Source organism: Sturnus vulgaris, chromosome 3 (assembly GCF_052056855.1).
Source record: "Sturnus vulgaris isolate bStuVul1 chromosome 3, bStuVul1.hap1, whole genome shotgun sequence".
NCBI classification, from domain to species: domain Eukaryota; kingdom Metazoa; phylum Chordata; class Aves; order Passeriformes; family Sturnidae; genus Sturnus; species Sturnus vulgaris.
The window spans coordinates 100,902,500-100,924,316 of record NC_142245.1 but is presented as its reverse complement, the minus strand read 5'-3'; the positions used below and the strand labels follow the sequence as shown (position 1 = coordinate 100,924,316).

Here is a 21,817-nt window from a genome sequence, read left to right as displayed (position 1 = left end):
TGATCATTTCTCAGTGACTGCTACTTACCAGAATCAGTGCTTTGTACTACATCCAGTTCCTTAAAAGTAGAATAACAAGCATTTCCTTTTTAACTTTGTTTTCTCTGAATTTCAGGATTTGATGAACATTTTTCCCCCGGACTCCTACATGCAGGAAACCTACGACCCTGCTCTTAAATTATTAAATCTGACTCTACAGCTCATTTTAGTGGACCCAGGAAAGCCTACAGTTCAAAAGTTAACTGTTTCTGGCCACAGCAGAATGATCTGTACCAGCAAGTTATGATCTTTTCCAATTTACTGGCTTCTGAAAACCTTCTCAATAGAGGAGAATAGGGAGGGGCAAATCCGGGTGACGGCTTCTCCAGGCTTGTGTTCGTCCTGGGAGAAAGGTGAGACCTGTGATGTGCCTCCTGCTGTCCTCCTGCTGGTGTCACACAGCCAGGGGCACCTGGTGAGTGCAGTGTTCCTGCCCCACTGCCTCAGAAGCTCATGGGTGATTAATAAGAGGTTGTGCACCAGACCTCATCTTGACATGGAGTGTGCTCGTAGCATCACATACCCAGGAAAAGGGAATATCAGGTCCCAGGAAGAGAGTAATATCTATTAGCCTACACCTGAGTCATAATGTGAACCTCTGGAGGCCAGTGCCACCTTCATGTGCTCTGGAGTGAGCTGGATAGTTTGGGTATAACACAAGAAGTCCCTTGAATTTTTTTTCCAGGCACATATAAATTTACTGAGACTTGCAAGCTTCTTGGAACAAAAGAAATGCTTTGGAGATCTGGAAAAACCCTTGTTTTTTTGGGTTCATCAATTAATAATTACCCACCTGTGACTTTCCTGCTTACTAACTAACTTGATTCTAGGCAAATAAATTTTAAGATGCCAATCACAGTGACATGCTTGCACAGGGGAAAATGCAGATGGGATTACTTATCCAATTCTGCAAAACAAAATCGAGATCTGGAAAAGTTAGGCTTCAAATTTTGTCACGCTGCATGAGCATAGGGAAACATGTTCTGTAGATTTAAATCCTCAGATTTAACCATCTCAAATCCTGCTCTCTTTGATCAACAATTCATTCCAGTGACCTTTTGGTTTTTCTCTAGGTAATGATAAGAAATCAATGCAGGGTCCAGCATGATCAACACAGAAACCTTTGTTTCCAAAAAGGCTTTTATCCCTCCTTCCTCCTCCCTGTCCATTTTACAGAACAAATACTTACAAAAAGGCATGCAGGACATTGTTCCGTTTGAAAGGTGAAATCAGCTCCCTTCAGATGATGAATCTCAGCACATTCTCAAAAGGTTGAGAAGAAACTATTTTTGAAATGCCAGATCAGTCCTTATAAAGACTTTGCTTAGTATGGCTGCTAAAATCCTTGTGCTTTATTCTCCCTCGTCTTGCACCTTTTCAGAGTTCTTTACACCTTTCAGTGTGCCTGTGAAATGTTAGAGATCTGGTAGCATTTTGAATCCACTTGGGCAAATGTAAATGATCCAAAGAACGGTCAGGGAAATCATAATGAATTAAACCCTTGTTTTTGTAGCTGAAAAGAGTGACACAGGCTTGCTTGATGAATATTTTGTATCAGATGTATCACAGATCAGTAAACAACAGAAGCAGAAAGAATAATTTGCAGTAAATCATTTATTTCACTAATTCATTTTTCATCCATGAAAATAAAGCTTCTCTAATCTAAAAATTTCAATAGCTTCTCTGATCTAAAAATTTCAGTAGATAATTGTTGCCCTTTAATTCATTTATTACCAGATTGCTGCAATTATTAGGGCTCCTAAATTCAACTTCTGTTGCCTGTGGGTACAGGTCAAACTGTGCTGTGTCTGCTGGAAGCAATATGTGCTGGCAATTGAATTCCTACAGACCCAACAAGAAACACGGAGGGTTTTTTTTCTGTCAGTGCTTTGGCTCAGAGAAGAACACATGGATTTGAGCTGACAGTTGTTTTAAGTTTTGGCTGTGGTTCAGACAGGCTCCTTCAGGGAGGAGGAGGAGGATGAGGAGGAGGAGGAGGAGGAAGCCCAGCCGGACACCAAGCCCTGCAGCCCGAGGGAAGGGCTCCTGGGCAGCCCCACCAAAAGCAGCCCCTGCCCCAGCAGGGATGCCCAGCGTGTCCCAGGCTGCAGCTTGAACCCCAACAGGGCTTGGTCCACAAAGTGTAGGTGGAGCTCAAAGTGGCTCCCCAGGGACACTGGCTCCTTATGAGGGATGTGGGTGGCACAGAGCACCCACAGTGCAGCACAGGCACCTGCAGTAACAGCAGTCCCCAGGGGATGCTGAGGCTCCAGCTTTGGCTCCCTTGACCACTTCTGGGGAAAGGACATTTACCCCTGAGTGACTTTGTGCCAGTCTGGGAAGAGAGATTGCTCCTCTTGAGCACTAGTCTGGCTCATACTACATTCCTGACTCCCAGCCAGCACCTCTGTCCTCCTGTCAGATGCACTGAGCTGTTCCCCATGGAGCTGTGGGCAGTAGTGGTACATGAAGGACTGTGAAGGGGTTAGGAACCAGCACTAGGGAGAAAAGATTGGATTCCACTTAGAGAAGGTGCTTAATACAGAGGTAGGACTTGCACAGCCTACCTGCAAGCAGGCTGTGATGCAGTCAGCCCCTGCCTGCACTGAGCACAGCCCTGCCTGCAGTGCCTGGGACAATCCGACCTCTCCCTTCTCCCAAAATCACAGGCAAGCTCAAGAAAGTTTAGGGATCTGACTATGACTGTCCAAGTAAGAAACAGCTAAAGCATGTCTGGCACAGATCCAGCCCATGCTGGCCAGCTAACGTAGACATTTCCTGGCCATCATGTGGCCATCAGAGACCATTCCCAACATAGCATTTGCAGGCGGCACCAGTACTGCAGATTAAAAAGACTTCCTAAAAGAAATAGAGCCCAGTTGTTAGTTTGCCTCAATGCCCAGAGACATACTTGGGCACGTGTAAATCTGCTTATGCTCAGTATAACCCTCTCACACTTCTGTTGTGTCATATTTGGGTTTTAAATGACACTCACAGTACTGGACCTGTGATACATCCAGCAAGGGATCTCAGCATCTCACACATTTCTTATTTCACCACTAATTTTTAACTAGATGCAGACTATGGAGAGCTGCTTGAGACAGGAATATGTCAGCAAAATGTCCTACAGAAAAGTCAATCAGGGACCTAAAGGAGGATTGGGAATGGAAATATTTTATTCTTCCTCCCTTCCTTGGGAGGTATTGTGGGGATAAAGTTTTCAGCCAGTTGCATGGACACCACTTCTTCAGCTGATGTTACAAAGTTCTGAATGGAAAAAGCACCATGTAATTACTGCATGCCAATCACAAGAAATGGGAAACAGATAACCTGGAAGGAAGAGAAGCAGTGGATGAATGATGCCATTCTGGGCATTAGAAAGAGCAAGCCATCCAGAGCAGCTATTCTGACTACTTCACCTTCAGCCAGCTTTAGTAAGAGGTTCAGAAAAGATTTTGCTGTAAGAATCCTTTAGGGTTTCCAAATTTAAGGAGGATCCTACTGGTTAGTGCAGCAACATCACAGCTGCACTGGAAGATCAGCACACCCTCTTTGGCAAATTAATCCAGCTACTGCAATATGCTGGTTTATCCTTTATAGCTCAATATTTCAAATCTGTTTTCAAATCACACCTTTTTTTTTTATCCTTATAACATGCTCTACAATAAAGTCAGCTGTTTTGACACATCAAGAACATATGGATTGCCTTCCCATGGGCTCTGTGGTTCCCAGTATGGGTGTGGTGGCACTGCCATAGCACCAGCACCAACCTCATGCACCTCTTCAGGGTATCCGAAGGGCAACAGGACATGACTTGATACCAAGGGCTGTAACACCAGGGCCTGTGGGAGAGGAGTGCTCTGAGCACTGACTGCCTGCAGGAAATGCAGATGTGATGCAGTGGCAGCAGTTTGTGGTCCCAGCACCAATGTGTGTGCCTTGTAAGTGTAGCCGTGAACTACTGGAGTGAATCTGAGCCTCAGCCTGAAGCATGTCCTTTGCCCACTGCTGCCATTTCCAGCAACAGAAAAGTCTTTTAAATCCCTTGATATGGTAAAAGAAAGGTCCCTGTAAAGCTAGAGAAACAAACTGTCTACTTTTTTTAAATACATCTCCATGCTTTGTATGATGTTTCTCAATGCAATAGACTTCCTTCAGGTTGACATATTAAGAACAAGAGATTATGAACTGTCTGAACTGAGATGGGTATCTGGACTATAACAGACATGTTCACCTTGCAAATCTGGTTTTATATGTCTCTATTTCCAACATATTTACATATTTCTCCTAGACTTATTTCAAAGTAGTTTCTTCCCAGTTTATTTGCCCCTCCCTTAGCTACTTTGTTCTTGTTTTCAAGTTCAAAATTTATACCTAGTCAGTTTATTGTATCAGATCTTTTAATTAATACCTTATTAAAGGGCTAGTAATAGGTAGCTGCAAATTTCAATTAGCCTTGCTTGCCACTTGACATTAATGAGTCTGTTTTCCTGTACAATTAGACCTGCCTTAAATGACCACTCAGGAGAACAGCCAAATCTCTGATTTAATGTAAATTACTTTAAATAAATAAAATGCAACCTTCACTTTAAGCAGCTAACAGATGGGTTCAAATTAAGCATATCAGTGAGCCACAAATAGGATGGGAGTTGAAGATGCTGTAAAAGATTTAAGAACCTTGGCTTGTTTACAGCATCACTGTGTCTTGAGGAAGGACTGGAATTCTGTTTCTTGCTCTTAAATAATGCCATCAAAAGCTTTGAATGTGATTGCATGTACAAAGATAAGCATAAAATGAGATTAAAAGACTTACTGCAGTTGCAGAGACAATGAGTTAAAAATTATGAATTACATATACATTGAGTATGGCCATGGTCCAAAAATTTGCATGTGCAAATTCCCAGTTCTGACTGCCTGCCTTTGCACTCCTACTGTTGAGTTTTATCATGACTTGCTGTAAATAATTTCCTGCAGGACCCATGACATGCTAATGCTGCTGCCCAGCAGCTTCCCTGGAGCCAGCTTGAATGTGGGAGGCCCAGCAGAGAAATGTAAATGGTACTGGGGTAAGGAAGCAGATAAATGTAATGGTACTGTAAGAGGGTCTTGCTGGTGGCTCTGGTGAAGTGATGGGCCTGGTCTTCCCAAAGGTGAACGTTCCCATCACTGCCAAATGATATCGTTACCAAAAATTGACTTGAAGAAAAGACCAGGACTGTGGCAGCAAAGAGGGAGGTGCAATGGGCAGACTGTCTCCTAAATTTTGGCAGCCAAGACACAAAGACAGATCTAAGACTGATGAGGCAGAGATTTTTAATGTGCTTTTATGTGTTTTCTTTTAAAAAATTCAGCACTGCAGCCCTCTACTTTGCTTGGAGTTTGAATGGTGATTAATAATACTCTGTACAAGCTATCATTCCTAATTTTTTGAAAGAGGAGCATGTGTAGCAATTCAATGCATACCATTTAAAATGAGAAGTTATTTTTATATTAACTAATATTTTTATTGTGTCCAATCAAAATGAGGAATATAATCAAATAATTCATAGTAAATATGATCAAAAGTTGTCCTATATAGTGTGCTCAAAGAAGAAAGTATATGTAACATATTTTAGTGTAAAAAAGCTGTAAAGAAAACATGTTATAAAAAAAAACAGAAAACATTTCATCAGTGTGTTGAAACAGAAATAAAAATAAAATATTTTCATTGATTCTAGAAAACATGGCAGCAAAGAGAAAAATACAGGCTTCAGCAAAGCCTGCAATTCTCATAGGGTCTTGTAAATACAGCTACAATTTTCCTTCTTTAGTGAGTGGTAGAAGATGAAGGAGAAGGCATGTAGGCAGAAGCAGAGGCAGAGTTCATATTTTCACAATTATGCAATTACCCATGGAAGCATCCTGTGGACATTTGACTTCATTAAATCCTGCAGGACTGAGGGCTGTGCAGGCTCTCTGGAGTTGCTCCCTCCATCTCCTGGGATAGTGACAATCCTGCCTGTGGCCAGGAAGGCAGGCAGGGACTGGAGGATGTGGTATTTCCCAGCCAGCATCCTGCTTGCACAGCCAGCATAGACTGGAAGCATTACAGCATGCAAATTTGTGGTGATGAAAGTAATTTTTTATCAGTAAACATTTCCACTAGAGATCAGAGAAAGGAGAACATCAAATGTGCTTTCCTCTTCCCTTGGTGTTCAAATCACTGCTTTCAGAAGTGATCGGACCATGTTCTTACTCCTGTTGCCTTTGAAAATAGAAGTCCAAACCTTTATGTGACCCTACCTTGACAAACTGCTTTCAGCATCTCCCTTTTTGCCTGTGTTCTTTAGCTCTGATCAGTAAAAGTGTTTGCTGAATTTAAGTGGAATTTGCAAACAGTTTTAAGTCAATCAAAACTATGTTTTCTGGAGAACAATCTGTCAGAAATTTATTTCCTGGCCCTACTCTGGACAAGTCTTTTGCCTTCTTGCTACTTATCTTAAGCTGTTTGGCAACACATCATATTTCTTAATAGCTTACAAAGGAGTCAAATAAAAAAACATTTTTAATTTGACAAGCAGATTACAAATAAGCTTTTACATTGCCTGAATGGCTCTAAAGCTAACCCACATATTTCTAACTGACCTGTCTAGACAATGGATGAGTCAAGCCTTTTATCCATTCTGTTTTATACAGTAATCGGTTCTGCTCAGTTAAGATTTCATTTAACATTACTAAATTAAATACCTTTCATTACTATGTGCTGTTTAATTTAACGTTGTATTGACATCTTGCATACTAATTCACTTTTTGCTCACGGCAGAGTCATGAGCCTGTTTGCACAATGTGATAAGAACAACACTATCCATTGTAGCAGTAGTAATGCCCTCAAAGATGAAACTACAGAATCCAAGATATCCCATTGGGCAAAATAGAGAAGGACTAAGAAGATAAAAGGAAGCTCAGTGATGAATGGGAAATGTTGCTGCTGAAACCTTTCTTTATTACCATTCTCTGTCATTTCAATTGCTCTGTCCCGTTGAGTAACGAGGACTTCATTGCTTTTGCCAAGCTCCACTGCAAGCTGCTGCTGTGACTAACACAGGTTAATCACAGGACAGGCAAGGGGCTCCTTGCTTTGGGCAGCAGGAGGATTTCAACCCCCTGTGACTTCCCTTGGGTGACCTTGAGAAAGGAGTTCCTGACTATGACAGCAATGATATTAAAACTTCCCTTAATCGAAAACATCTCCCAAATGCTCTATACCCAGTTTTAACTGCTCAGTCCTCCCTACTATTTTCTTTAGGCTTCTGTGTATGTTATTGAGACTACACAATAACAGAACCACCAGGAAAAGGAACCACTGTCAGAACATCCACAGTCACACCTGGCCACAAACCACTGGGACACATCCTACAAATCAGCATAAAAATTCCTATCCTGACAGAAAATAGCCTGCACTAAAGATCAGAGTAGAAACCGTAATAGCTCCGGCTCTTCAAATCTAAAACTTTATTCCAATCATGAGAAATACTTCAGGATTTAGCTGGTCTCATAAAAAGATAGTGAGTCTTACAAAAATAGCTCAAATCTTAAAGCAGACTTCCTTTATTTTGCAGTAAATGTGGGTACTATGGGTGCTACCATACATGTGAGGTCAAGTGGTAGTTGTAAACATCCCCATAAATGTGGCCAGAATACATAATTATCAGACCTTATACATACAAATAGTAAGGGAATTAATTGTTTTGTCCTGTGTTTGGAAATGGTTTTGCACCTTATGGTTGAGGTTTTAAAAGCAGCTGTCAATGTCTCATGATAGGGAGGTTTGCCTTTGGCTTATTCGACAACAGAGTCAGACATACCAGTAGCACCAAGAATATGCTAAATAATCATAAATAATCCTTACTCAGTACATGACTGAATTCTTTCTTCATACTGGTCTTAGACTAGTTGTGTACAGAAAACAAAATCAGGTACCGGGTATGTTTTGCAATAAATTCCTGATGTATATGCATGAAGAACTAAATGGTGACACTGCTAAGGTGAGGAACCACAACCTGCTCCCCAGCTTCAAAATCTGCTTGAGACTTCTGTTTCAGAGCTGGTTTCATTTAATTCATTTCATATTCATTTAATAATCAACCATTTATTGTTTACTCTTCACTCATCTCTTGAAGTCTTTTTCCTTGATAAGACTGACTAACGAATTAATTTTAACTAGACCTTTGCAAAATACAGAACATTTTCTAGGAATTTCTGATACCCTGACATTCTGTTGAGATGCAGAAAGAAGGAAAAACTAATCTGCATTTTAAAAATTTCCCTGCAATGTGTCAAACCAATCTAAATATAGGACATTGGAATCTTTAGTTTAGCAACACTAAAATTTTACATTGTGAAAATGTTTATACACTGTATACTAAACATTACATTCCGATATTGTGTTATAAATACAATGCTGCTTGTGCAGTATAAGGCCAAAAATTTTTTTAATGGAAATTACAAACATTGACTAAACGTTTTAGCTACAGAGCTAAATATATTTCGATATTGATATGAAAACAGTTTCTTTCAACACAAGGATGTATCTTGATTAAGTGTTTTTATTGCATTTTTGGCAACTTTCATTTTAACTGAACTGCATTTATCTAACATGAATCTCCTCTGTCAAAAAATTATCTGTTCTATTTTCATTGTACAACACCAGAAATTCTAACACTCATGAGATTCTTCACATTTCCTTGCCAGACCCTCTCTTAGAAATTGGAAATGACAGATGGGATTTGTGAGAGAAAAGGATACTTTCTGAACATATAGCCCAAGGGCATGAGAAAATGTCAACATTCTCCAAATAGATTTTCACTAGCTATTGCCTTTGTTTTCTCTGTAGTCCTTCTCATCTTATTAAGCCTGAATCATCTTCAATTGTTGTCCCTGAGTACATTTTTCATAAGGAAAGAATGTCCTTAATAAAATCTTTGAGGAACCCATGGGTGTAATGAAAGTGCTCTTTACATCAATCAAACAGTAAGAAAGCTGATCCACCCACCATGCATGGACTCTGACCCCAAATGTGGCCAAAAATCTGTAAAACACCAATGAAAATAATTCCTTTTCTGTCAGAATGAATGCAATGAAAAGTGGAATTAGGATCCTATAAAAAAAGACATTTCGCTACTCCAACCACAACTGGTTTCTAACAACAGCACTGCAACATTAATACCTGATATTTACAATATGTAAATGTTACAGTGGTAAGGCCAGAACAAAAACTGAAGTACCTCACACATGACACATCCCTACACACCTTGGACATTAATATATTTTTATGAGAACATCTGAATTTCATCTTCTGGAAACTAATTTCTTCTAGAGAACCAGAGCAGAATGGTCCAACACCCCTGCATTTCGGATCACCAGGGTAATAGGACGGAGTATATTTTAAGTTCCCTCTGTACTCATTCCTTAATTGGAATAATGCTGTTAATTCCTCTTTCCTTTTACATTATTTTCCAAATTTTGTTTTGAAGAAGTTGGCACTGGCTGGGTTTTAGACCAAAATTTAACATTTCATCAAAATGGGTGATTTTGATCACCATTTTTTGATTACATATCAAATATGTAATTGTTGCGCACACACTGAGAAAAATTCTTCTTTTAAACTGAGTAATAATGTAACTTAGCTCTAATAATGTGGTGCTGTATTCTGGAAGAACTCTATCTCAGGTTACTTGTTGATGACAATAAGTTGTTTTTTAATTGATACAAAAGCTTCCAAATCAGCATTTCAAAAAGCAGGTAAATAATCTGCAGACTATAAGTGCAGAATATAAACACAAGTGGGTCCAGACAGTGTTTCACAACATGCTGCATACTTCAAATAACTGAGGAAGTGATATTCCCTTGTCTGTTTACCATAAACTTATAACAAAGAGTTCTCTCAATTTAAATACGGAATATTATTGCAGTCATTTTGGTCTTTTTCCTGCTCACAAATTTCTTGCAAGATGACCCTGGTTTTCTTCAAATATATGCACAACTTCTACTTATTATCTACCAGCATTACAATTGCACACACAGGTACCATTGAATCATTGGGGGGATTTTTTCTCATAGTTGGGAAATTTTTCCAGCAATGAGCAAGAAGCAGCCAGGAATGAATAGCAATCAAGGGCAGGGACAGGCCAGGAGAGACACCCTGCAGAAAGACCTGGATAGGCTGGAAGAGTGGGCTGACAAGAACCTTGTGAAGTTCAACAAGGGCAGGTGTAAGGTCCTGGGAGAGCAAAGTCCGGGAGTGCAGCACAGGCTGGGATCTGCCTGTCTGGGGAGCAGCTCTGGGAAAGGGACCTGGGGGCCCTGAGGGATAACAGCTCCACAATTGTGCTGCTGCAGCAAGGAAAGCCAACAGGATGCTGGTCAACAGAGGCATCACCAGTAGAGAGAAAGAAGTCATTGTCCACGCTATTCAGTGATTGTCAGGTCACATCTGAACACTGTTCTGTTTTGGTTCCTGCTCTGCAAAAAAGGAAGTGGACAGGCTCGAGAGAATCCAGAGAAGGGCACAAAAAAGGTAAAAGAACCAGCCTGACATATGAGGAAAGGCTGAGAGAACTGGGTTTGTTCAGTCTTGAGAAAAGAAAGTCCAGAGGAGATCTTATCACCATGTTCCAGCTTTTAAAAGGTGGCTACAGAGAAAATGAAGATTTTCTTTTCCAAGGAGTCACATGGAAAAAACAATGGGTGATAGGAACAAGCTACTCTTGGGGAGATTCCAATTAAACACAATTGGAAAATTTTTCACAGTGAGAGCAATGAAGCATTGGGATAAACTCCCTGGGGCAGTGATGGATTCCCCAATATTGGACACTTCAAAGACTCAGCTGGGCAGAGTGCTGGGCCATACTGTCCAGACCAGACTGCTTTTGCCAGGAAAGGTTGGACCAGATGATCCTTGGGGTCCCTCCCCACCTGGTATTTTATGGCCTCATGATTCGTGCACTAAAGTCTTTTATCCACATGGTAACCTGGAATATTTTTTGCATGAATAAAAAAAAATAACAAAAACAAAACTCACTTGTGTCTGCAAGGGGAGATGTATGGATTATTTCCAGTGGCTCTTCAGCATCAAAAAATTTGAATGACTAAATACCCCTAAGTCCAGCACTGACATTATCCATTTTAGAGTTGTTGAGTCACTAGAAATTCCAGGTTCTGAGGATGAGAGTGAACATACCCATCTGAAGTTACCTCTGGGACAGCACGGTATCCCTGAGGCTGCAGCCTCCTCACTCATTGCCAGGCTCGTGATCTGATTCTGCAGGGTCCAGCTCTGCAAAGACCCATGTTTTACTGTTCCACATTTAAAAGGGATGTCTCATATCACAGCAATGAGAAAAAATTAACACCGGGCATGTGTCCTGTGGCACAGAGATGCTGTGCCTCAGATTGATACCCCTGCTCTGCACACTCATGGAACAAAACAGCTTCTGCCCCAGAAGGAAACAGAAATCACTGATTTCCTCTAGCAAGTAGAAGGATAGAGGCAGAAAGAAGACTCAGCCTAATGTTGTGCGTGTCCTTTGACCCACCCAGAGTCCAAAACAGGTCATCTGCTGAGCTCACAACTCCTTCTCCATCTTTCACTCAGGGCAGTATCTCCCTTCTCCCCAGCCTTCCTGAAGGCTCTCAGCAGAAGCTGTCACAGGTGCCTGAGGAAGGAAAAATCGCCAAAATAAACACTGCTCCCACACATCTCTCATCTGTCCTCCCACACACAGTGGGCATTAGGGAAAGAAATTTTCTTTTGTCATATTTGGAAAGCTTTTTTCTTTTTAAAAGTGTAAAGCTTGATATTTACTGTCAGTTGTGGGATGTTTCAGTTGAACAACATAATTTTTTGCTGTGGAGCTATAAATAACCCTATTGAGTAACTGAAAAACATGAAGTATATATTTTATCCTTCCCAAAATATGTACACTTTTTACCACTAGGTGAACAATTTTATTCTATTTGGAGCTAGCAGTGAATTTCCTACTGTGTCTGGTCTCCGTTGAAGGAAAACAACAAATAAAAGGTAGTTAGAAGAAAAGAGATTTATTTTACCAGATTAGTAAACTGAGAAGTTTTTCTTGCCTAAGAATACAAGTCCATTATTTGGTAATTTTTAAAATTTTTCTCTGATTATATGCCCTCAGCAGTATTTTGAAAGGAAATCTGGTGGTGCACAGACATTACTACAATAACACTGTTTCATTTCCTAAATCCTCTCTGAACGTTCAGGTGTTATAGTCTCAGCATTTCTGCAGCACAATAAATTCCCTAAGCACACCGCAGGGTTTCATGCACCAATTCCTTCCTATAAAAGGACACTGAGTGGCCACCAGAAAGGTACTATCACATGAGGAACTGAATGATAAAGCTCTTTTAGGGGAAAAATAACCAAAACAACAACAAAAAACGGCACAAAAATGAACAAACAAAACCACCAACAACAAAAAGCCCTAGTAATCTTTGCTAAACAAAACTAGCTGTCATGACCAATGCCAGTCTCCTTCACTTAATTTCTTTATCAGATCAAAAAATTTCATTATTTTTCTTTTATCTTGCCTTGTTCCATGGCACTTGCTGTATGAGTAGTTTGTATGAGACAAACACTGTCCTTTTCAATTGTTCACAGAGCAGCAGCTTTGAGTGTCCTGCTACTGCTAACATATTTATGAATCCTTCTGCAGGGACTCAAAATCTTGCCACAGTGAAAATATTTCATTTTTCCCATTTCATGGTCCCTAGCTTCCTCAGCTCCTCAACCTGCTTCCCCAGGTCAAATGAACATGCACTGATTTAAAGCTAAAAGGATGTGCTGAAGAATTACCAGTTAAGAAGCTGGACTACACTGCATATTTTTACCACTATCCATTGCAATTAGGACTCATTAGCCACATTGATATACTACCATCACTCCGAGTTTTAACTGAGATACAAATTCTCCAATGTAAATCTGCTTATTACCAGGATAACTTGACCTTCTCATATAGCAAATATTCTTTCACACTAATACAATTGCAGAAGGAGAACACCACTGTCATTGGTAATACCAGGTTTTAAAACTGGAAAATGCTGCCTGATGACCACTTGGTAAATCTGTCTGTAACAAAGAAAAGCTAATGCAATGACACCTTAGTTTTTTCCATGAGTTGGGATTTGCTCTGCATCTGCCAGCTCACTCTCCCCACACCACAGCACTTGCTCAGAGTCAAGCACAGCAACCACTGCTTAAGGAGCTCATAGGTTAAACATCCCGAGTTTTCCTGGCTGACTCAAGGGAGATTCTCCTTTCAGTACTTTCCTGGCTCTCATTCTGAGTGGTCCCCAGCAGTGGTGGATATACCAGTTCTTCACTCAGGCTTGCTCTCACTGCTCTCCTGCATGCCAGGGACAAGAGTTACCTAGGCAGGCCTTCAGTTCTGGCTTCAGCATCTGCTCCATATCACATGAAGGTGCCAAATTTGCACACACTGGTTTGTGGACCAAGCATTACAAGTGACAGCAAAGTCTCCAAAAACAATAGCTGGGGCAGAGGATGTAAGGAATAAGAAGAGTAAATAGCTGAAAACAGTCTGCAACCTCACAGTGCTGTTAGCATTGGAAAAAAAGTCTCCATTCATTTTGTCTTATCTGACAGTTCCAGCTTTACAGTGTCTGGAAGCCAGAGGAAAGGATCAATAGACATTTGCTGACAACTGAGATTTTGTTTTAATCCATCCACAAATGGTTATGTTTTGGTAGCAGATGTTTCTATACAGGTCTGAAATCATAAAGAGGCCAGCTAGCTCTTTGCCGGACTCATGGTTTAAACAGAAAGAATACTGCTTGCTGCAGAGCAGACTTCCAGTTTCCACTGGCAAAGTCCACCCTGGTGGCAGAGACACAATTGTCATGCTCAGGGAAAAATAAATGTATTCTATGGGTAGGCTTTTAAATAGAGAGTATATAATTTATTAGAACAAATTACATCCGTGAAGGAAGTAAATAAGCTTTCAGGGATGTAAACCATCTTCTAAATGTAGTAGTCAAGGCATGATGAATTATGTGTTTGTAAATACTACTTACAGCCTGGATGTTGAAGTTACTGTATAGAAATATTAGCTTGTTTTAATAATTTTATGGTCAAGTAGTATCCAAAAGCCAATGAATTCACATGAATTCATGTCTATACTGTGTTCATTTAGTTTTCTTTAGGGACAGGTACACAGAAAATTTATATAAATCTTACATCAGGGTGGAATTGCTAATACATAAAGGAAAACCTAGTCTGAGAGAATTGTTGGTTACATGTGTCCAAAGCATCATGATAAGCATCATGTGTTCATGATAAATATATGAGTTTTCAAGCAGGAATGAGCGAGGAAAACCCAACCTATCTCAACTATTTAAACCAGTCCAAAAACTTTGATTCTAGACAAAATGGCAAACAAACATAGTCAACTCAGATTCACAGTCAAGTTATGGACAACAGCATTTGGTGAAACCTTTTGAGATGGATGGGTGAGGACTCAAATTGCTGAACCTCTTTCCTTTGGCCACCTGACAGCTGTGTTTGGTGCCTGAGTGTTTATAGGACATCAGTCACTGCAATATTGTGGGCTGGCTGAAAACCAAGATAAGCAATGCTTGAAAAAGTTATTTCCATTAAAACAAAAAGTTGGTTTTTTTGTGCTCCCATCTGACTCTAAGACTGCCTCAGTTGCATTACCTGTGCTTTACCTCCTGGACATCAGTTACATTATAGATTCATTTCTTGGTTGCTTTCTTGTGGGTTTGGTTTGATTTTTTTGCTAGACTTTTCAGTTTTATTGCCATTGTCTGTTACTTACGCAAGAATGTCTCCATAAAAATCTTATTCTCCAGTCTTAACATTCCTTTGGGCTGCATGAGAACTTTCATTCCAATTTCTAATTTCAGTAAAGGCCCTGCACAAAAGCTGCTGAATTATTCAGAACTATATGTAACTGGTACAAAATCTCTAGGCTCTGTCTGGTTTAATTAAAGGTAAATCCCGGCAGACCTTGTACCTGCAACAGGGAGAAAACAGGAAGAGTTAAAGAACCTGTAAATGGAAGATAAATAAAACCCTCACCTTCTTTCAGCTTACCTAAATTCTATGCATTTAGAAAAATCTACTCCATCACATGCAGGTCTGATTTTTATGATGACACAGTAGAAGTAGATGGCTACTCACAGTAGCTTGTCAGAGTAAGAAATTAATCAACTTGTTATTTTTCTGGGGCCTGATCTCCCCGAGGCATAAAAAAGCTGGAAGTACTTGCCTTATGAAGTGTTTTTAGTGTGGATGTGTTGCCACTGCAGAATATAAACCTGCCATGGGATTACAGCAACGACCCTGTCAGATCCAAAGCATGGGGACACCTGAATTGGGATGTTTTTGCTCAGACTGAATCCCACGACTTTGTCAGTGTCAAGAGGGTCTGCAGGTCTGTTCTGTGCAATTGGCCAGGCACTGAGGAGAATATTTACCTCCCAAAGAACTGAAGCTGAAGAACAGTGTGAGGCACAGCTGAGTGTGAAGAACAGCTGTACTTGCTATCATCAGAAAACTCAACAGAATAAATAAAACTCCTAACAACTGCCATAAGCAAATGTTAAAAGCAGGATCTCTTGGGAAATGTAAAGCAAACATTACCTACAGTGTGCTGACTGAAATTAAGGGTGTGTCATGAGTACCTTGAGCTAAGTCCACCATAAGAAGGAGCTGGGTAACCTCTGAAAGCAGCTACTCAGGAACACTCCCTTTTACCATTGAAAATGTCACTTCCAATCCCATTCCTTGGGATGTTTGAATGTGGGATGGTACAACCATTCAGCTCCTGTGAAAACTTAGACCAACAGAAAGATCTGTCTTTTCCCTGCATGTTTGTGCAGGTGTCAATAGGATGGTAGAAGTAAAAGAGAACTCATTCCTGGGTAGAGCCAAGCCTCCTTTCCCAAGATGAAATCCATTCGGGAATTCCATTTGGCCTTCTCACACTGCCTTGAGAAGATGGCAGAGAGGCCTCATGCTCTCAAAGTTGACTGGGAAAGCCATATCCATCTTTGTTTCTCTGCTGGTGGGATGAGGGGATGGATTCTTTGTCAATTTATGTCCACAGCAAACCACAGTGGTGACCTTCTTCAAATCAGATGTCACACAATGAGGGGAAGTGGGGTGAAATTCTGCCAACTTGACTGACCATCTCTCATTTGTATTGAATTTCAGGACGAGGTTCTCTTGCCCACATGTAGGCACCTGGAGCCATTTTAGATGCTTCAGTTGTAGCCTGCTTGACTTCCAATGCCAGAAACATACAGAACTATAATTAGCCCTGTGTCATTTTAGCCGATCTCATGCCAATTGTTCAGATGTTGTTGGGCTCCTCTCACAGCAGAAGGGGCTCCCAGTTTGGAAAGGATAGGTAATCCCATAAGAGGACAGAAACCCTATTAAACTGATCTTTTATACAGCTGCAATTCCACATCCTTGCTATTGGAAGCATTAGATAGCATTCAGGCTAACCCATTTCTGAAAGCCAAAATATAAACAGATTTGCCCAAAATGCTTATTAAATTGCCTAAAATTCATAAAACTTCTATAAAATAAACCTGTTTATGAGCAGTTTAGAAGCAGAGTGGGGCATTCATTTCCTAAAGCTTTGGAAAGAAAAGTATGCAGAAAGAAGAGGAACAGAAATACTAGTCATATCTCAATGGTTTGTGGATAAATAATATGTGGAACAAATATGTGGTGTATTTCCTTCTTTTAAGGATGTTATTACCCTACAAAGTGCAATATTTCTTATGGTCTAGCAGGGAAGACTACTGCTAAAATATACAGACTTGTAATGAAAGAGACAATTCTCCGTGCACTGAAATTTTGGATGTCTGTGGCAGTGAAGTGATAATGGATGCAAGCAAGATTTGGAATACACTGGATAACTGAAATGAATGCAGAACAGGTTGCTGCTGCCCATTGACAGCTATAATTTAAGCACCTGGGCAGGGACAAAAGGCAGGAGTGGATCAAGACCCTCTCTCCATTCAGGGTAAATGTACCCATAGTTTTGGAGCAATACTGGGCAACACACAATACATTTACCACAGGCTTCTTTTTCACCATCTGAAGAATGAAGTGAATAGCATTTTCAAGATCTCAGCTGTTGCCTTGGGATGTATCAGAGACAGGGTCTAAGAGAAAGGCTAAAATTGACAGGGTTTTTTAAGAGAGACCGTGTTTTCTGATTTCCAGCTAGTTAGAACTGAAAAAGCTAGTGTTACAGCTTGAAGTGTGATTTCTTTAGGAGTTAATATTTTCTCTTGAAAGTCTGTAATTCTGCAGTAACAATTACTTGTAGCTGAACTAATTCTACAAGTCAGTCCTAGTGGCCAGAGCTATGAATATATTATTAGCACTGACATTCTGGCTATCTTTTATCATCCATACCAGCCCTGGAGTGGTCATGTGAACTGACCAGCACCAGGGTGGGCATGGAAAGTCACCCCCACTTGCACAGTAGTGTCCCTTAATTGTGCTGCTGCACCATTGTGTTTGACACAAATGTGGAATCCAGTGTTTTCAAATTAATTTAAAGGTAGATATCCAACATCCTTATCTAGACAGATCAACTGTTCCATTCTAAGTGGTTTGCCATCAGCAGTTTTTATTCTAGCCAGGAAATCAGGCTGCTTTCACCAGACTGCCAAAATATAAGGCCAGATGTTCAGTGTCATATACTTGGGTATCAAGACTTTGGCTTCTGCAAATCTGATTGCTTTCTATGTAAGTAAATAGCTTTACCCTTTTTTTTTGTAATTTCATGTAAACATTAGGAGGTACAAGGAAAATGAAGGCGTGAGGTTAATGTTTAAAACACTAAATGACTACCACAACTATCCTGACAGTTGTATAAAACCATGTATAAACACTTCCTTATCCAGTTTTCCTATCTGTGTTAGTATATTTATGCTCAAATGTAAGTATCTGCATTTTTAAATACACGTGTTCTCTCATCTTGTACAAGTGCTGGAAATGTTCCCATTCCTTGCAGAGAAATACAGGAAGTGGGTGGCAATTTTCTCCAAACATTTTATAAGGCAATTTTCAGACAGCTTGGATTATGGATTTTCTTTCCTTGCTAAAGAAGGACAACAATAGTGCCATTAAAGTTATTAAAAGATAATAGCTGATACCTACAGAGCTAGAGAGGGCTAGGAAAATGGGAGAAAAATTGCTGTGGTTTAGGCAACTGAGACTAATCCCATAATATGCTGAGTTACCCCAGCTCTTCATTCAGTAGTGGACAGAGGCCAGAATGGCTTCAGTCAGTGAGCATGAATTTCAATTCTTGGTACCTGATCACTGAGATATGGCTGACTGCAGCACAGCTGGGGCATGGTCCTGCACTAGTGCTCTCAGAAACCCAGATTTCATCTGTCCACAGAAAGTAGGGGAAACCTGTTGGGTGCAGAGAGTTTGGAGATAGCTGTCCCCACTGAGCCACACCCCTGCAAGGATGGATATGGGGCAGCTTGGCTGTCTGCATCACCTGAGACCATGCTGTGCTACCCCAAGCAGCATCTGCATGAACTGCTACAGCTGCATAGTACAAGGGCACAACACAGCTTTGTTTAGTCTGTGGATCATCACAACATTCTCTCACATCGATCTACTGCTGGTAATTGAAATTCAGATCAAACTGTTTCACCCATTTCCGAAAGGAGTCATGATTGTAGAAGAAAATAATGAGAAGAATTGGATCCTGATCCCCCAGACCTCCGGCCTAAGCCAGAAGCATCTCTATTTGTAAAATGCTCTTGTTACTGTTCATTAATATAGATATAGAAGATACCTGGATTTGAGATGTATTAGTGAACAGTGAATAAACCACAAATTCACCAGTGAGGTTTGTATGAAAGAAACTGCCATTTTTTGTGCTTTAAGATAAAGAAATTATTGAACTGAGGTAAAAGTAGTTTCCTGCATTTGATTATTAAAATTAGAGCATCACAGGTCTGATGAAGTGTGTGCAGAATACTGACCATGAACAGAACTTGATCAAGAGGGACAGGAAGAAGCCATGCTGTATTTTTGAGCTAATAAAGCCCTTATGCCCTTCAGAAATAGCTTATAGATATCTTGTCAAAGTTCTGTGAAAACTTGGAGCTTAGTGCAGTGTCTTGCAAAAAGGCACCTACCACTCTTTGAGATGACCACGAGTGGTCCCCTTGGTTCAGTCCAGAAGGACCCAAGTCTTGGGTCTCTGTCACACCCAGAGCCATGCACACCAAAGGCCACTCACTAGATGCTGAGTGCAGCCCTAAGATTGGACTTGGCAGATCCTTCTTCCAGCTCTGCTACAAATTTCCTCTGGGACTTGAGTTAAACTCCTAATTTAATTCCTGTAAAGCGACTCAATTTCCATTAACTTCAGTGGGAACATTGATTCTTAAAGAACTGGATTCATTTAGCCTAATTTAGATACCTTATCTGTGCCTTCAGTTTAGATGCCTAGTGAAAAAGTTCTCCAGAAATCCAGGCAGACAAGATCTTCCTTTGAAGACATCTCACCACTGACTGTACAGCAAATATCAGATCTTTTTTTAGGATGACTGTTTTCCTTTAGTATTTAAAATGCAGCACATTAGATGTCTGAAGTTAGATAGACTGGATTTGATAGTTTAGATATGTGGATGTGAACTGTATAATTTAAGTTTAAATATCCCCAAGATGCACAGACTTCGCAGTTAACTTGTACATGCATTTCTGAGCAGTCTGAGCATAATGGTGGAAGCTGTATGCCCCAAAGGTCTCTTTCAGCAGGCACACCATTTTGGTGGTACAGACACCCAGATTACAGGAAAAAGAGCAGTAAGTGGAATTTATGGCAGACCACTGAAGATGTTGGCATTAAGTTACACAATATATTCAACTGGTATGATAATATTCATGTGACCCAATTGCAAGATGAACCAATGTTTAGAAAATACACAGCTCTGAAGATGGAAAGTGAGCTATTAACTGAAAACTATTACTGTAATCTAAAAGCACCATCTGTGTTCATCAAACTAATTCTTCTTCTTCTAACATCCTAATTAAAAAAAAATTGAAACAACATGAAATTTTCAGTGTGCAAAATGATTTACTCTTAAGCAGAGCAAGCAACAGACTAAGAGAATGCAGCAGAAATGACTCAGTGGATTATACGAAATAGCATCTTAGAGAACCATGTTTTTTTTCTGGAACATAGAAACAAGATGGAATTTAACAAACAAATTTTCCAGTGTGAACTAGTCTCCTAGCTGTATTTGAATGTTCAAAAAATAATAAAGTCTAAGCAAAGCTACCGCACCAAAAAGTTCTCCAACACTGCAGTAAACACAGATGAAAGATTTGGGAATTTTATCTTTCATTCTCATATCAAAAATAGTTGTTTGGTCTGTGCTCTCCAAAATTTGTGACTGGGATTCGTCTCACTTAGCTTTACATTTTTGCAGTCTCGACAGCTACATCTGAGCCCAATGCCTTTGGCTCGCTTTGTACTCAAAGGAGAGCAATAGGTAATCTCAAGTGCAATTCAGCTGTCCTATTTAGGAGGCCTAATTTTAGGTGAAGATGAATCACATTCCAGAAGTGTCTACATCTCTCCATCAACTAGAAAGGGAGCTCAGATGTAAAATTTCTGCATAGTATTTTTTTGCTCAGTGAACGCTGCTTTAGAAACTGAATCTTAATGCTCACCATCTTCATTTTATGTTCTGTAAAAAGGGAGAAAAACAATGTAAAAAAAATAAGAAAGGAGTCTTGTGGAGGCTGAAACAGTTTTAGAAGAGTGAAGGCAACATTGAACCTATCTGGAGCAAAGGTAAGACAGAGTTTAATGTCAGATTAATGGAAAACAGAATTCCACCCAAAGAGTCCTTGGAAGGAATTAGTTTGTGCTTAAGACTTCTGTGTCACCAGAGAAGCTTCTCTCATGGCCAGACCATTGATCTTCAAGCTATCAGGAGTAGAAGGAGCAATTTTGGCTTCTTTCTGCATCAGTGTAAGTGACAGGTGTGTTTCAGATAAGGCATCAGCTGAATGGCACAACAAAGGGCATAAACAATCAAAGCCTTTCAGGAGCTTGCTTTACAAGTTTCCCATAAATCCTTTTTAAATCTTCAGTCTAATTGAATTGGCCCAATTTTTGCCCCCAGGTTCCTTCTACCTTAAACACAAATAAACAAGAGGAGTACTGGGCCTGCTCTGCTCAAGAATTTTCATGGATGAATTTTGCATTGTGTGTAGTAGAAATTCCTGCTTTTTTCCCTTCCTCAATTACACACTACAGAAGAAACTTCTCAAGGAGAGAGAAGTGCTGACCATGCTCCTACAGCTCCTGCATGCTGCAGCCACCCCTGTGCACAGAAGGTGCTGTGACAGATGATGTTCCACAGCATCATCAGCTGGGACTGAGGGAGTATCAAGCACAGCAGAAGTGCTGAGTGCGTGCTGTGGACAAAACCTGTTGAAACAGAAGTGTAACAGAGCCTAATAAAATCCTTTTCTGGATAGGAATGAAGCTAAAGAACAGGCTACTGTCCATGAGAAGAAGCTAAAACCTCAGAAACTGTATAATTAAAGCTATTCTTAGGCTACAAATAAGGAGCACTAGTGTACTGTTGCTGGGTGATGTGTTTCTACATGACAATTCTGCTCCTGTCCTCACCAGACTATGTCCTTCAGATGAGAATAGGCCAATCT

At 40.3% G+C, this 21,817-nt stretch overlaps 1 protein-coding gene across 1 annotated transcript in view; it reads right to left on the bottom strand.

Annotated features, from left to right (window-relative positions):
• LOC148224504 (uncharacterized) overlaps positions 1-21,817 on the bottom strand; it is a 203,352-nt gene that overhangs the window by 142,708 nt on the left and 38,827 nt on the right. The gene's annotated exons all lie outside the window — the stretch shown is intronic.